Source organism: Terrapene carolina, unplaced genomic scaffold (assembly GCF_002925995.2).
Source record: "Terrapene carolina triunguis isolate 2854851 unplaced genomic scaffold, T_m_triunguis-2.0 Scaffold53, whole genome shotgun sequence".
NCBI classification, from domain to species: Eukaryota; Metazoa; Chordata; order Testudines; family Emydidae; genus Terrapene; species Terrapene triunguis.
The window spans coordinates 4,235,916-4,252,079 of NW_020664404.1; positions in this window are offsets into that span (position 1 = coordinate 4,235,916).

Here is a 16,164-nt window from a genome sequence, read left to right on the forward strand (position 1 = left end):
CTCAACTCCTCCCCTTCCCCAAATCCCCAGCCCTGCCTCCTCCCCCCAGGCTCTCAAGCCTAGGAGGGAGGGAGGGGGAGAAGCGGCGCCTGCGCCGCGGCCACTCGGAGTCTCCCCCTCCCTCCCAGGTTTGAGAGCCTGGGAGGGAGGGGGAGTAGCGGCACGCGAATCAGCTGTTTCGCGTGCCGTGGCGAGCTAGGGCGGCCAGGGCACATTTTTAGGGGCGGCATTCTGGCCATGTCGCCCCTAAAAATGTGCCGCCCCAAGCACCAGCTTGTTTTGCTGGTGCCTAGAGCCGGCCCTGTTCACAATATAGGCCTTGGCTACACTTGCAACTGTACAGCTGAGTAGGGAAAGCGCTGCAGTCTGTCCACACTGACAGCTGCCCAGCGCACTGTCGTGGCTACATTTGCAGCATTTGCTGCGCCATTGGGAGCGATGCATTATGGGCAGCTATCCCACAGAGCACCTCTTCCCATTCTGGCGCCATGGGTTGTGGGAAGGGGCGTGGGTGCGGAGGATTCTGGGTCCTGTCCCAACGCCCCGTGATGCATTGCTTCGCATCCCAGAAATCCCTTTGTTTCCGTCCACCTTTGGCGCCATCTTTCAATGGTTTCTGTGCAGCGCGATCTGTCTGCGGGAAATGGAGTCCGAACTGCTGAGGCGTATGCTGACTTATCTCGCCAGCACGTCACGTTTGGCTGTCGAACTATTCCTTAAGATCCAAAGTGACAGTGAGAGTGAGGAGTCCGACGATGCTATCGAGCCGCGTAACACGTACGACACGAAATTGCTTGTGGCATTCACGGACATGCTCAGCACCGTGGAACGCCGCTTTTGGGCTCGGGAAACAAGCATGGAGTGGTGGGATCACATCGTCATGGAAGTCTGGGATGACGAGCAGTGGCTGCAGAACTTTCGGATGAGAAAAGCCACTTTCATGGGGCTGTGTGAGGAGCTCGCCCCCATCCTGCGGCACAAGGACATGAGATTGAGAGCTGCCTTGCCAGTGGAGAAGCGGGTGGCTATTGCAATCTGGAAGCTGGCAACTCCAGACAGCTACCGGTCGGTCGCAAACCAGTTTGCAGTGGGAAAGTCGACTGTTGGAATCGTGTTGATGCAAGTTTGCAGGGCCATTAATCGCATCCTATTCAGAAGAACCATGACTCTGGGTAACGTGCAGGACATAGTGGATGGCTTTGCACAAATGGGGTTCCCTAACTGTGGAGGGGCGATAGATGGGACGCACATTCCTATTCTGGAACCACCCCACCTAGGATCTGAGTACGTTAATCGGAAGGGGTATTTCTCTATGGTTCTCCAGGCGCTTGTGGATCACCGTGGGCGTTTCATTGACTTTAACACAGGCTGGCCCGGAAAGATGCATGATGCACGCATCTTTCGGAACACTTGGCTGTTCAGGAAGATGCAGGCCGGGACTTTTTTCCCAGAGCGGAAGATCACGGTAGGGGAAGTTGAAATGCCCATTGTGATCCTTGGAGAACCTGCTTACCCGTTAATGCCGTGGCTCATGAAACCCTACACAGGGAGCCTTGACAGCAGCAAGGAATGGTTCAACTACAGGCTGAGCCGGTGCCGAATGACTGTGGAGTGTGCCTTTGGCCGTTTAAAGGGCCGCTGGCGATCTCTGTATCGGAAGCTGGACGTGGCCGAAAACAGCATCCCCACGGTTATATCCGCGTGCTGTACCCTCCATAATATTTGTGAAGGGAAGGGTGAAAGTTTCACTCAGGCATGGACCTCCGAGGTTCAACACTTGGAGGCTGAATTTGCACAGTCAGAGAGCAGGGCTATTACAGGGGCTCAGCGCGGGGCTGCAAGGATTAGGGATGCCTTGAGGGAGCAATTTGAGGCTGAAAACCAGCAGTGATATCTGGTGCCCTGCACGGGAGTGAAGTGCAGTAGTTCCAATCTTTAGGAATCAGTGTTTGCTAAGCAGACAAGCAGACTTGCAGTGCCTGTTTATTTCCTGGGCTAAGGAGTCTTTTACTTTATGCAATAGTAAAGAATGTTTTCAAAGCCAAAAAATCCATTTATTGAAAAGAAAACAAATTTATTTATTGAAAAGAAACAAGGGGGTGGAGTGGGGAACGGTACAATCACAGATTCGCGTATGTCCTGTCTGGTGTGCTGTGCAGTGAGTGCTGCACTTCAGGATAGCTATACCGCATGGTGATGGGGGTTGAGTGCAGAGGGTAAGGGTCATGGTTTTCAGGGCTGGGTGGTGAAGATACTGGTGTTGGAGGCAGCTGGTGGCGTGAAGAACACGGAAATTGGGGAAAGTGGGTTGGAGGTGATAGTGGGGCACAATGGAAAGAGTTTTGCGACAAGGGCTGTAGGGGGGGTGGCGTTTGCGGTACTGCTCCTTCTGCATGGCTACGAGCTCCTGGATAGCGTCTGCTTGGCGCTCCAGGATGCTTATGAGCCGATCCGTGCTTTGCTGCTGGTGCTCCGTGCTTTGCCGCCGGTGCGCTGCGTTTTCCTGGCGGATCCTGCTTTCTCTCTCCCTCCAGTTCTGTGCTTTCTCATTCTCTTTAATAGATTGCTGCATCACTTCTTGCAGCATGTCTTCTTTGCTTTTTCGCGGTCTCTTCCTGAGTCTTTGCAGTCTCTGAGCAGGCGCTAAGAGGGACGGCTGAGGTCTCAAGGTTGATGCAGCTATATAGGCAAAATGCAACATTTAACAGAGACAGCATTGTTTATACCAGACAGAGTAATGATTTCCCCCGCACTTAAGGAGTAGAAAACACACAGGGTCTACACAATAGCATAATTTTCCCGTCCAAAACAGAGCGCACACATCCCACAGGAGCCTCAAAATGGTGAGTAAGGGGGACTGATTGTTTCAGGGCTGCACTGTCCTCTGGGTTTCTGTGCCTTGGGGAGAGCCAACAGCTTCAGGGGGCACCTACACTGAACACTGTCCCAATATTTTCCATAGGAGTTCGTCCTGGACGATATCTCGCTGCTGAAGGTGACCTGGGAAGCAAGGGAGGGTCTTCTACTGCAGTGTGGCTTCCGCCCTGGCCCATATGCAGCTTGCCTGTGTGCAGCAATGGTCCCCCTGCCCCTCGCGGCACAGTGGCGTGGACACGTTAGCTTGGCTGGGACAAGGACCACGGTGGCTCTCCCGATAAACCTGCGCAAGCGCATTGCACACGTTCTGGATGAGACATTCGAGGAGATTACCAAGGCCGATTACCGCAATGTGATAAACCACATCAATTCACTATTCCGCATCTAGGCATGCATGCCTAACCCTCCTCTCCCAAAGAGCCCGCACCGAAAAAATTCCTTCCCAAAAAAAAAAACCCGCTTACCGGGAACCTGCTCTTCTGTTTGTCCTCCACCAAGTACCGGCCGCTGCGACTGGCTACCTTCCTCCTGGCTCAAGAAGAGCTCCTGGCTGCATGGCTGGAGGGATTCCGGGGTGTCTCCATCCGGCCCACCACCCTCACTCCCGTTTTCCTCCTCCTCCTCTCCCCCCCACACCAGCTCTGAAGTGTCCATGGTGGTGCTCGGAGTGGAGGTGGGGTTAACCCCAAGTATCGCATCCAGCTCTTTGTAGAATCGGCAGGTCGCGGGGGGAGCACCCGAGCGGCCATTTGCGTCGCGGGCTTTGCGGTAGGCACTCCGCAGCTCCTTCACTTTAATCCTGCACTGCAGGGCATCCCGGTCATGGCCCCTTTCCATCATGTCCTTTGATACCTTCCCGAAGGTATTGTAATTCCTACGGCTGGAGCGCAGCTGGGACTGGACAGCTTCCTCCCCCCAAACACTGATGAGGTCCAGCAACTTGCCGTTGCTCCATGCTGGGGCTCGCTTGGCGCATGGAGGCATGGTCACCTGGAAAGATTCGCTGATAGCATTCCACGCCACGCCGGGCTGAGCAAACAGGAAGGGGATTTTTAAAATTCCCGGGGAATGTAAAGGGCGGGTCACATGGTTGGTTACCTGAGGCCAGGGCAGTAGAGTTTGAACTGATGACCAGAGTGGCTAGAACAGACATTGTGGGATACTGCCGAATACTTCTGGAGGCCAGTCACAGCGCATTGGGCGGCCACACTGGTGCCGCAGCGGCAGTGCAATACACGCTATTCCTCTCGGGGACGTGGAGTACATGCAGCGCTGCAACCACGGAGATACAGCGCTGCAAATGCCTTGCCAGTGTGGACGGGGAGTGAGTTACAGCGCTGGGGGCGGCTTTACAGCGCTGTAACTCGCAAGTGTAGCCAAGGCCATAGTTATTTCAGCTGCTGCTGGAGCTGGGACATTCACAACACATGGCTTGTCTACTCATGAAATGCTGCAGCTGTGCAGTGTAGTCACTACCTACGGTGGTGGGAGGGGTTCTCCCATTGGCATAGAATTCTTCCGTTGACCTAACACCATCTTCATGGGGACTTAGCTTGGCTTAACTATGTTGCTCAGGGGTGTGGATTTTTCTGGGTCAATCTAATTTTCTAGTGTAGACCAGCCTATAGTTAGTTGAGCATTTGCTGGAGATGGAATAAAACATAAGAAAGCAGCCTGTTGCTCCTCAGCACTTCCCCCAATTAGGGCACCACAAGTGCAGGTATTACAGCACCTAGGGAGTAGACTTGATAATGGTGGGATTTGTCTTTACAAGCAAAGAAGTTTGAAAACTGCTGTCTCCTGGAGGGATCCATTTGTGCCGTTCCCTCCACCCACTGCTTGGCATTATCACATTTCCCAGGAGTGTGAAGTGTCTGAACAAACAGAGCTAGGAAACTTTGAAAAAGGCTGCTAGCACCACAGACACCTCAGCTGCAAATGTCAACAGGAATCAAGGGGGTTCATTTCCTATGCAAGCAACAAAGTGGGCACCCCTCCTGTTTTCACTGGAGGGAAATACTGGCGGCGGCTGCTGCTGCGTGTACTAGGTTCTGCAAAAACGCAGACAGGATAAACAAATGGATGTAGATTTTTGGCCAGTCACCTTGCAAACACAGCTTCCCTTTGCTCTGCTGCTCGAAACTTTTGGTTGTTGACAGCTTTTTCTTCCAAACACTTTGACTCAAAAAATTCGGAGTCTTAATTAGCATTGAATGGAAATGGCTGATATGTCATGACTCATGCAACAGTGAGCTCTCATGGTAGGAACCTGGATGTTGAGAAATCCTTTTATACCCTCGGTCCTAGGTTGCAAACACTACATGTTGGTCCATTCTGAGAGCTGGCTGAACGCTCTCTTAAAGTGCCAGGTCTCATGTTCTGCATGCGAGCTGGCTGAGTAGTTCTGTGGACTCAGTATTCAAGCAAAAAGTAGAATAAATTGAGATAGATTTAGATCCTGATTTCTTCAGTTGTATCGGTTTGTTCAGTGAATTGATTTCAGGCAGTGAAGGTTTGCATGCTGTTTGCTATGGCTGTATTCACATGATGGTCTCTCTACTCACTGGTTGATGGATGATTGATGCTTTTTAACAGCATCCCCCACACCCCACCTTGACCGTGGGCCTTATTGCTGTTCTCTAGGGCTGAGACACCTTTCTTGTTCCAAAGAAGTTAATGTTGCGCTATCCAGAGTATAGACAGTACTGTTCTCTGCCCTGAATAACTTAGACCATGTCTACCCTAGCGAGCTTACAGTGGCACAGATGTACCGATGCAGCTGTGCTACTGTAAGATGGCTCGTGTAGCCGCTCTATGCCAACGGGAGGGAGCTCGCCCATCAACACAATTAAACCACCTCCCACAAGCGCCGGTAGTTGTGTCAGCAGGAGAGTGTCTCCCACTGACAGAGCGCTCTCCACATTGGCATTTTGGTCGGTGTAACTTATGTCGCTCAAGGGTGTGTTGGTTTTTTCCCCCACACCACTGAGAGACATAAGTTATACTGACAAAACTGGTAGTGTAGACATACCCTTATTGAGACTAAAGCCATGTCTAAACAGCAAAAGCTGTGCATGGGTTAGCCTACCCAAGCTGGGTGAGCACAGAAGTGAAGACAGCACAACATGAGTTTTGACAGAGGGTAGTACAAGCCTAGCACGAGTGCTGGGTACATACTTAGTGCTGTGCTGTCTTCACTATTGAGTGTGTACCTAGCATTTGTGCCAGGCTTGTGCTGTACTGTCTTTACTGCTAAGGTTTCCCATGCTAACTGGATTCAAACTATTTCAGGGTAGGCTCGCCGGTGCCCAGATTTGCTGTGTAGACATACCCTGAGACAGGCCAGGGAAAGGAAGGCGTAAGGAAGAGATGCTTGGAGCGAGGAGGATTTGAAGGCAGAGCCCATGTTTGGCAAATTAGGTCAGGGACTATATTGGATATGGGGGCAGCATGGTAGAAGGCAGAGAATAGGAGGAAGATCAGGTTGGCTTGGAAATAGCAGAGGGGGAGAGTGAGGGAATAGGAAAGCAACGAGAGCAGCGGCGCAGGTGAGGAATAATGTATCGGGCAAAGTAGAAGAGGATGAGGAATTTGAGTCTGGTGCAGTGAGACGTGAGGGGGAAGTGTTGTTCAGGTGCTGGTCGGGGAGCTTATGATGGACACGAGCACCCCAGTTACCCTGGTATGAGCAATGAGAGCATAAGCAGAGGGAGTAATATGCTTTGCTAACCCTAGGTCAGCCTTGGAACATGGGGACTCTCCAGACCCTGCTGCACTATCTAGGTCCCACCAGGAGGGACTGTAGCCGTCCTGCTTTCTTCTAATGTATCCTATTCTGTTTGATGTCTCCCTGAGTGAGTTTTATTATAGCCAAGCAGCCTCTGGGGATAGCACTGAGGAAATGAAACTTCCCAGATTTCAAGAACGCACATTAAAGGAAATGTGTGAAAAACTGAAATGACAAGGTTATTCAGGTTGTTTCTTTTAAAGATGGCTTTAGCCTGGATAGAGGGCAGGGAAGGTACAGTAGCTGAGACAGCCTCTTGTACAATGTGGATTTGTTTGCATTGTTTATGCAAATCCCAAAGTGCTTTACAAATCAAGGTCTGAATCATCTCAGTCTCCACTTAGAACTTTCCTGGACAAACCCCTCTTTGTCTTGACTTCCATTTCTGTCTCTGATTTCTGAGTCATAAAAACATGGCTGCTTTCCCAAGTTTAAATAAAACATATACTTGGAAAGAGGTATTTCCGCTTGTTTCACAGAGCTGGGGAAATTGAGTCACAAATATGCAGTGACACGCTCAAGGTCATGCAGTGAGTCGGTGGCAGAAGCAGAAATAGAAATCCTGAAATCTTGGCTTCCAGTCCTGTGATCTAACCAAACTTCTTTATCTTGAGATGAGCTTCTGAAATTGACATGTGCAGCCAAAGGTAAAATTTAGTCCCACAACTTTTCAGATTCTTAAAGGCAGAGAACAGTCAAGGGGAATGTGACTCCATTTTTCAGGGGAAACCATAACCCAGAAAGCTCATTCCATCTGATGCACAAGTTTTAAAATCACCACTAGGATAAGAGGGACAACTCTGCTTGCTTGTCCTGAGAGTGGAAGTGGAAGAAAATAGTCCCATTGTCATTGTTTGTTTTGTTTTGTTTGTTTATTCAGACAAGAAGTCTGTATGTCTCGAGCTGGTTGGAATATTTCATGTGAAATGTTTATTGGATGAAAAATTGTATTTTCATCAAAGCGGAGATTTCAGTGGAAGATGTCCAATTTCAATGGAATTTTTCAAGTTTCTGTTAAAAAAAAAAAAAAAAAAAGGAAAAAAATTCATTTTTTTTGTTGAAATTTTTTGTGGTGGTGGCAGCTAAAGGCAAAACTGGCTTCCCCAAAGGAGGGGAGGGCAGGGCCAATTATCCCCTACCCTTCCATATGCACACAGGCTCATGAAGCTAGGCCTCACAGCGGAGTGTATGATGCACTTGTGACATATAGGGCAATTTCCTGCAATATCTTTGGGAGATCTTATTGTATTAAGTTTGTGTATCATTGGGAGCCAGTAATTCTATGGGGGAGGGTGACCACAGCCCCCCAAGAACTAACGGTGCAGGGTGATTAGGCAAGGTATCTCTCTGGAGGTGTTACAACCTGAGTGAATTTGCCTATACTGGTTCAAACTGGATTCTCCAACAGACAAAGAAAGGACTTTTGGATCAATAATCGGAGTGTAAACTGACTCAGGAGCCTCTTTCAGATCCAGCAAGTGGACAGGACTTTCTTTGCAAAGAGAGGCCCCAATCCTTAGGGTACAGTTGGAAGGACTGATGCCAGCCAGAGCCATTGTTGGAGTTGGGGGGTGATCTCTGGTGAGCGTATTGGCAGGCGTGTAGGTTCTTCATTTGGTTTTAGTATGTGTTCTCTGTAATGCTTTCACCTTGAGACTATCGGTAGATGTGCTTGCTTAGGAAAAGCTGTGTCATAACTTCTAACCATGGGGAATTATGCTGTTTATAACCTCTGAGGAGAAAGCAAAGCAGGCCTGCTTAGGCAGTCTGACTTGCTGGGGAATTCATACTGTAGCCAGGGAACTGTGCAGACTGAAAATACCCCAATCAGGATGCAGTGGAACGTATATCTCCCCTGAAGAGAGGTGACTGCTGAAGCCTGCGAGTGGGTGACCTTGGTGAATGTGAGACGGGGAACACAGGCACGGGTGCCCTGAATTGTGACAGCGCTCTTCACGGCACATAGCAGAGATTGCTCTACCAGTGCTCTTGGGAGCTAGTGGTGGGGCATGGTACCTCCACATTGGTCCCACTGTGGAACTGGGGTGTTGCAATCACAATCTGTCCATCTGCCCGGCCCACCTAGAAGACGTGAAATGGTCAACATGCCTTTTCTTTGCATTGGTGTAATGTCCCCAGTGTGAAGTTATGCTGTATAGCAAGTGTGTCTAAATATTAATGCTGTTTAGGTAAATAGCAGCCAGGAGCTCTGGTGCATTAGCAAACAAAGCCTCTAATTATTTTTAACTTATGTTGCAAGCAATAACAATGTTTAAATATTTGGATTGTTCCCCCTCCCCCCCGACATTTCTGAAAATAGTTAAAATACAAATTGCACAGTGAATGCTTGGTGAAGTTTCTCCAATTGTAGCTGCTCATGGTGGAGTTGGTAGCCTCTCTGCTGAATTGTATTGCAGGGACATTGGGATAGGCGGAGTTGATGTCAATAATAGCCTGGAGGTTGCAATCTGAAAGCTAGCAATTGCAGGTGATGTTGTTTGCAGGCAATAGAGGCTATAAGACAGGTGGAGGAAGCCAGAGGCCTAGGAATTGCAATGAAATGGACACGCTATTAGGAATTGGTTTAGACTTTGCACATTGCAAATGCCTCCATCACTGTGTCTCAGGTTCTAATGTTCCCATCTACTGTGACTTCAGAATTCCTGTTCTATTTTATTGACTCGCTAGTACCGTGTGGAGACCAGAGCTTATGTTTGCTGGTTTTGAGCTTCATAAATAGATGGATCCAGCATTCCTTTGGCCATTAACTCTGCGACTAATGAGGGCTAAATCATGGCTTTGCTATGAGACTCGAGCAAGGGGCATCTCTTTGTCACAACAGTATTAACACCTGGCTCTTTTGAGATTTACGGATAAAAGGTGCTGTATAAAACACTTTACAAAGGAGGTCAGTATCATCCCTGTTTTACAGCTAGGGAAACTGAGGCATAGATATGAGTGACTTGCCCAAGGTCTAACATCAGACCAGTGACTGAGCTGGGAATGGAACTAACTTCTCTTGAGTCCTAGGCTACTGCTCTCCCCATTAATCTTGCCTCCTTAGCCACAATCTGGTTTCCCCTTTGTTCTGGGGCTGTGGAGACTGAAGTACCCTGTGCCGTGTCTGTACCTGGAGCATCTTACTTTCCCCAGGTGCAGCAGAGCCAAGCCCCTGCTCATTCTCTTCCACAGGCACAGGGACTGGGAATATCAGCCTCCTGGAGGCCGCTGTCTCCCCTTGTGCAGCTATCCACTGTAAGTGGCCTGTGCTGAGGAATGAAGATATTTTATGCCCACTTACTTCCTTGTGCAGCTGCACAAGCCAGGCCATGCTTTGGTCCTTAGGCAATGGTACATTTTGGGGTCACCCATTCTTTGCACACCCCAAATGCCCACTGACGCCAATGGGAGTCTGGCACAGAAGTGTGATGTGATGCTCCTGGACAAGTCACTGGCAGGAACTGAATTTGGAATCTCTACATTTAAAGACATGAGTTGTGGCTTGAGCTAAAGACCCATGTTCCATGTGTTTATTTAATAACAGTTCGCATTTGTAGAGCTAGATATAGTGAGTCTAGTGTTTCACTGGGTATAAAACTAAATTTGAGAGCTGTGATTCAGTCAGCTGGGGAGGCAGCAGTGTCTAGTGGATATTGATTACTGGAGTGGGAGTTGGGAGTGCTGGGGTCTATTCCTGCCTCTGCCACTGACCTACCACGTGACCTTGAGCAAGTCACTTCACCTCTCTGTGCTTCAGTTTCCCCTTCAGTCTTATCTATCTATAATGTAAACTTTTCAGAGCAGGAAGGATCTCTTACAATGTGTTTGTACAGCACCTAGCATAAAAGGGCTCCAATCTCAGTAGGGATATCTAGGCACTGCTGTAATAACAATAGTTACGGTGATCTTAACTTAAAAACTTAAAACTTAAAGAACTTTAAAAAACTCCCCATGCATTCCTGTCTATTGAGGTCTTAGAAGGACAACAGATGAAGAAAACAAAGGCATTTCATTCACCCCTCCAGTCACAATAATTCTCAAAGGCAAAGACCCAGCATTTTCCTGTCTGACGCCTAGTGCATCCCAGCTTGACAGTTCAGTCAGACCCCCTGGCAGAAGTTCTGAGGCAGAACCACATGCCATCTGTTACAAGAGAGCACCAGCAATGCCTTTTTTAAAGTGTAATTTTTTTTTTAATCACACATCATTTGGACTGGAGCATAAGGGACATCTCCAGATACTGTATTGATTCCATTGCTGGCAAACATGAAGTGGAAAAATTGCCAAGAAGAGACCTAGTTGTGGTTTCCCCATTTTTAAATGCTACAGGGCAGCTTGAGAGAAGCTGGGTGACAGAGCTTGTCTGAACCCTGAGCCAAATTTAGATCAGCATTGTAGTTGCACCTGCTTAGTCTAGGTCTGAATTTGGCCCCAAGAATCCTGCCTGATAGCAATACCCTGAGATACTCCGAAGTGAGCATCACCCAACCAAAATGGTCTTAAGTTTTTTTTAAGTGTGGAAAGTGCCTTGATGTAGTTTTTATTAAAGGCTTCCTTGGTAAAATATAGCAGCACAAATCCGGGGTTACAGTTCTCAAGTATGCAGAACACAGGAAGGCAATTTGGGTCAAGTCCAAATTCATAACTATCTCCACTTAGCATTAGCACACGGGATGGGTGGAAATAAGTGGGTGGGTGGTAAAGGAAATCTTGAGCACTGTGGAAGAGATGCTCACTCAGGGCCTGATCCAACACCCACTGGAGTCCATGGAAGTCTTTTTCCAATGACTCTGGGCATTGAATTGGGCCCTGACATGCCCGTGAGCACTCCGAAGGCCTTGCCACAGTTGAGCTATTAGGGATTTGTCTACTTTTGGGACCGCAATGGGTCACTGGCTTTGTTGGACCAAGCCCGGCTATTACTTAGTTTTGACTTGGTGTCACAGTATGGCCTGTGTCAGGATTCTGGAGGTGGAATCAAAATCAAGAGTCCATTAGTTTAAATGAGGCAAGGATTTCACCCCAAGAGATCCTGGCCCTGAGGCTGCACAGAGTTGAGTCCTTCTAGTAAGGAAGAGTTGAGCATCTTCATCTTACATTTTCATTGATGGGAACTGAGGCTGCTCAGAGCCTTACGGGACTGGGCCCTTTGTTCATAGTTCTGTGAATAATCTACAGTAAGTTACCACTGATATGATAGATCAGCTCTTCACCTGGTGTAAACCAACATAGCTCCATTATAGTCCATAGGAAGGATGGTCCAGTGGTTAGGGCATTAGTGTAAAACTTAGGAGACAGGTTCAAGTCCCTGCTTTATTACAGACTTCCTGTGTGACACTGGGCAAGTCAATTAGTTTCTCTGTGCCTCAGTACCCATCTGTACAATGGGGGTACCAGCAATGCCCAGCCTCACATGGGTGCCGTGAAGATAAATACATGGAAGATTGTGTGAGATGTTCAAATACTATGCTAACTGGGGGCGAGATAAGTACCTGAAATAGCACTCCACTGATTTACACCAGCCAAGAATATGGTCCTCTGGTGTAACTGAGGTGTATAATTTATTTGTTTGTAGTGTATAGGAATTAGGTAGCATTGCTTGATAGCTTGGGAGCCTCTTAGTGCAGAAGCCTCTAGAATCTAAGGGCTTGTCTTCACTACCCACCTGGATCGGCGGGTAGAAATCGATCTCCCGGGGATCGAATTATTGCGTCTCGTCGGGACGCGACAATCGATCCCCGAATCGACGCGCGTACTCCACCAGCACAGGTAGGAGTAAGCGCCGTTGACGGGGGAGCTGCGGCGGTCGATTTGTCGCCGTCCTCACAGCGGGGTAAGTCGGCTCGGATATGTCGAATTCAGCTACGCTATTCGTGTAGCTGAATAGGCGTATCTTAAATCGATCCCCCCCCCAGTGTAGACCTAGCCTAACAGAGCAGCAGTGTATCTCTAGGGAGCTAAGGTTTGTTTATCGGTTATGTACAAATAGAAACAATTTCTTAGAGTCCAGTTGTGCCTGTGTAGTTTCCCCGTATTCTTAATGTTGTGTGGAGAGCAAGGACACAACTATGTTCATTTTTAATCATTTAAATTTTTTTTACTTTGTTTTTAAAAGCTGTAAAAACGGGTTATCAGGTAAAGGGCTGGAGAAAGCAAAATGCCCAACGCTGACTCACGGAATAATGGCAAACCAATTTCCCAAGCCTTGAAAAATGAATTACAGCAAAAACAAAATTAAACTCAAAATATCCAACTCCTGACTTCCCCTTGCTACAGCCCCAACTGACATCTGAGTTTGGCTTTGACATGGTTTTATGTACTGCAATCAATCTCTGTCTCTGAGTAGAAAAGAGAAGCAGAACATTGACCAAATGTTGCCTCCTATTCCCATTCCATTAAAATAATGGCAAAGCTCCCATTAACTTCAAAGGGCCTGATTCCATCAAACCTACAGCCTGATTTTTCAGAGGGACTGAATATCAGCTGCTCCTGTTAATTTCTGTTGGAGTGTGTGTGTGCTTTGCACCACTGACAATTGGGCTGTTAGCTTTCAATTGCTTACAATTGACTTTCCTTTGAATATTTTCAGTCCAAAATCATTTCAAGGTATTCAGAATTAACTCAGATGCATTCAGTTCTTGCTGTGCTTCTGAAAATGAATATCTGTTGCTGCATTGCAATGGATGTGTGGGAATAATACCCTTCTTTAAATATTATATTCAATTATTACAGACAAGGAAGCAAGCAGGGATGTTTGCTGGACACTAAATACAACACTTCACTTTTCAGTGGCTGGGCAGAGTGAGTTTGTATTATTCATAGTGTTGTTATTCCCAAAACATCCTGCCCCAGCTGTTTGGGTAATTTCAATCAGCAGGGAGGAAAGCATGACAAATATGACCTCCAAAATGATTGGGACAAACCAATTCAAGTGCAACTTCCAGAAGACTTAGAAAAAACCACCAGCCTTTGGGGAGAAGGGAAAGAATAACTTTTTGTTAAACTTTACAATCAGCCAATCCAGGAGGTTTCCAAAGCGGTTTTGCACTGTTTCTTCCTTGGCAGCCTAAGCAAGCTCAGTTACAAATACTGTTGAAATAACCATTTCATTTAATCCGAATGATTGTGTTTTCCTGTCGCCCAAAGTGTTGGATTTGAAAATATGAGTTAAATTCTCTACTCCATGGAATTCCATGGACGATGGCAGTAGGGAATTTGCCCCTGTACCAAATGTGAAACTGAAACGTGCCATATCTATCAGAGAAGAATACGTAGGGCAGCAAAATATGAAGAGAAGCTAAATATTCTGAAGCTGCCTGCAGTTGAATGAGCTATTGGGGGTGAACATTTTTGCTGGTTGATTGCAGTGGATAGGTAGAGGGTAGTGTTCCTTTAATACGATCCGTGAGCTCTCTGTATTGTATGGTTCAAAAGCTTCCAGAAATCGGTCATTTATCGCTTCATGAATGAACCAAGGACACCTCATATTTGCTTCTGAGCATGAAAGGGGAAACAGAGGCACAATGAGGGGAAGTGACTTGCCCAAGGTCATACAGCAGCCAGTGCCAGAGCTGGCAATAAAATGCAGGTCTCCAGTGCCCCATTCACTGGGCCTTGGTGCTACTCTGAGCTCAGGACTTGGAAACTAGGAACGCCTGAGTTCTAATCTTGGACTCCCTTTGATTTTGGACAAGGCATATTGCCACCCTGACTCAGTTTCCCTGTGCTCTGGGGACAATAATATCTACGTAAGATTTAATTTTATGTTTGTAAAGCACCATAGAAGGATACTCACATAGCAGGATGATAAGCAACCTTCTACAAACCTAGATAAACAGAAGGGGAAAATAGAGTACTAGATTTACAATGGGATTTCTTCTACTTGCGTTTAAGTAAGGAACAAATACCTATTGACATGACTGTCAATATGTTAAAATTGGGTTTTTTTTCTTGAACTGTTTGGGTTTATCTAAGTGAAATTGAATTTAAGTGGAATAAAACAAGATAGCTATAGCAATTAACTTTCTCCTAGCTAATTGACTTCCCATTAACATTGGTGTCTGCTTAGTGCTTAAATATACCTGGGTACTTTAATCGATTACTAAGATTGTGATTACACATCTATTGCTGCCTTAATTTTTGAGTTAATTACATTGCAACTTGAATTATCACTCATAATTATTAAATTTCAGAAAGTGCCCTATTATTTAACCACCTCAATAAACAGTGTAAACGTTTAGCTTAGGAGGCACATTTACGATGATTACCACCTCTTTTTTGTAATGCAAAATATTGCTCAACTATCTAAGACTTTAGGGCACAAACTTTGTATTTGTTTGTTTCTATCTGTCTAGGTACTTCTATGGCCCTCAACAGTGCAGTGTCGGAACATCTCTCATATGTTAACATGTGTTATTACACAATACCCAAATGAGACATAGAAGCATCAATATATACCCATTTTACAGATGGGGACTTCAGTACAAAGGACTGGATTTTCAAAGGTATTTAGGTGTCTCAAGATGCAGATGGGTGCCTAATGGGATTTTCAAAAGCCTCTTGGCAAGTAAGTTGCCTAACTCACATTGAAACTGAAGCTGATTGACCTGATTTCAATGGGAGTTAGGCTTTTAAAAGTGACTAGCATTTATCTGCACCTTTGGACTCCTTGATACGTGTGAAAATCTGGCCCTTTTTAAAAAACAAATGAAAGCTGTGTTTCTAATAACCTGATTTGCATGTGCAAAAACTCAGATGCAGGCACAGTTGTTGAAAGAACAATTTATATGTGTTCATCTTCATAACACCTTGCTGTGGTAGGGGACTAGTATCCCTATTTTATAGATGGGGAGTGTAACTGGTGGTGCATTGGTCCTGGATCAGGCTGTGCCTGCTCTGTAGGTTGCTTTACTGGAGATAGAGGAGATGTTAAGGTTCCCAAAGCTATGAGTGCATCAGAACTGAGGTCTGTGTGGGTCACAGCTATTGTTACCTAAGGTGTTTGGAGAAGTGATGTTCTGTGATCACTCTGTGCTTCAGATGCGTGCAGGAGAGTGCTTTATTCTGTGTCTGATTCCAATTGGCTGTTCATAACAGGAGCTTCACTCCCTCCTGTCCAGACCCCTAGAGGCATGGTCCCCCATACCACAGGGGAGTTGTTTTTACTCTTCAAGTCTCTTCAAGATATGGGTGTAATATTAGAATAAAACCAGTTTATTTGCTGAACACACATTCTCTTTGCATTCATGTGAGGCACCGCATAACAGCATTCCTGCCCCCCAGTTCCATGCTTAGCCGCTCTCTATTGAACATTCTGCTAGAGTGAAACAAAAGAAACCCCTTGTTCAAAGGTGACCTTTGAAACAGACTCTTTGGAATGTTTTCCTGAAAATTTGATAAGCCTTTTTAAGATGTGATAAAACAAAATATCATTCCAGCTGTTGTTATGTCTCAGCAGATTACAGTTGTTATTCTATTATGCTTATGTGAACACTGATTTA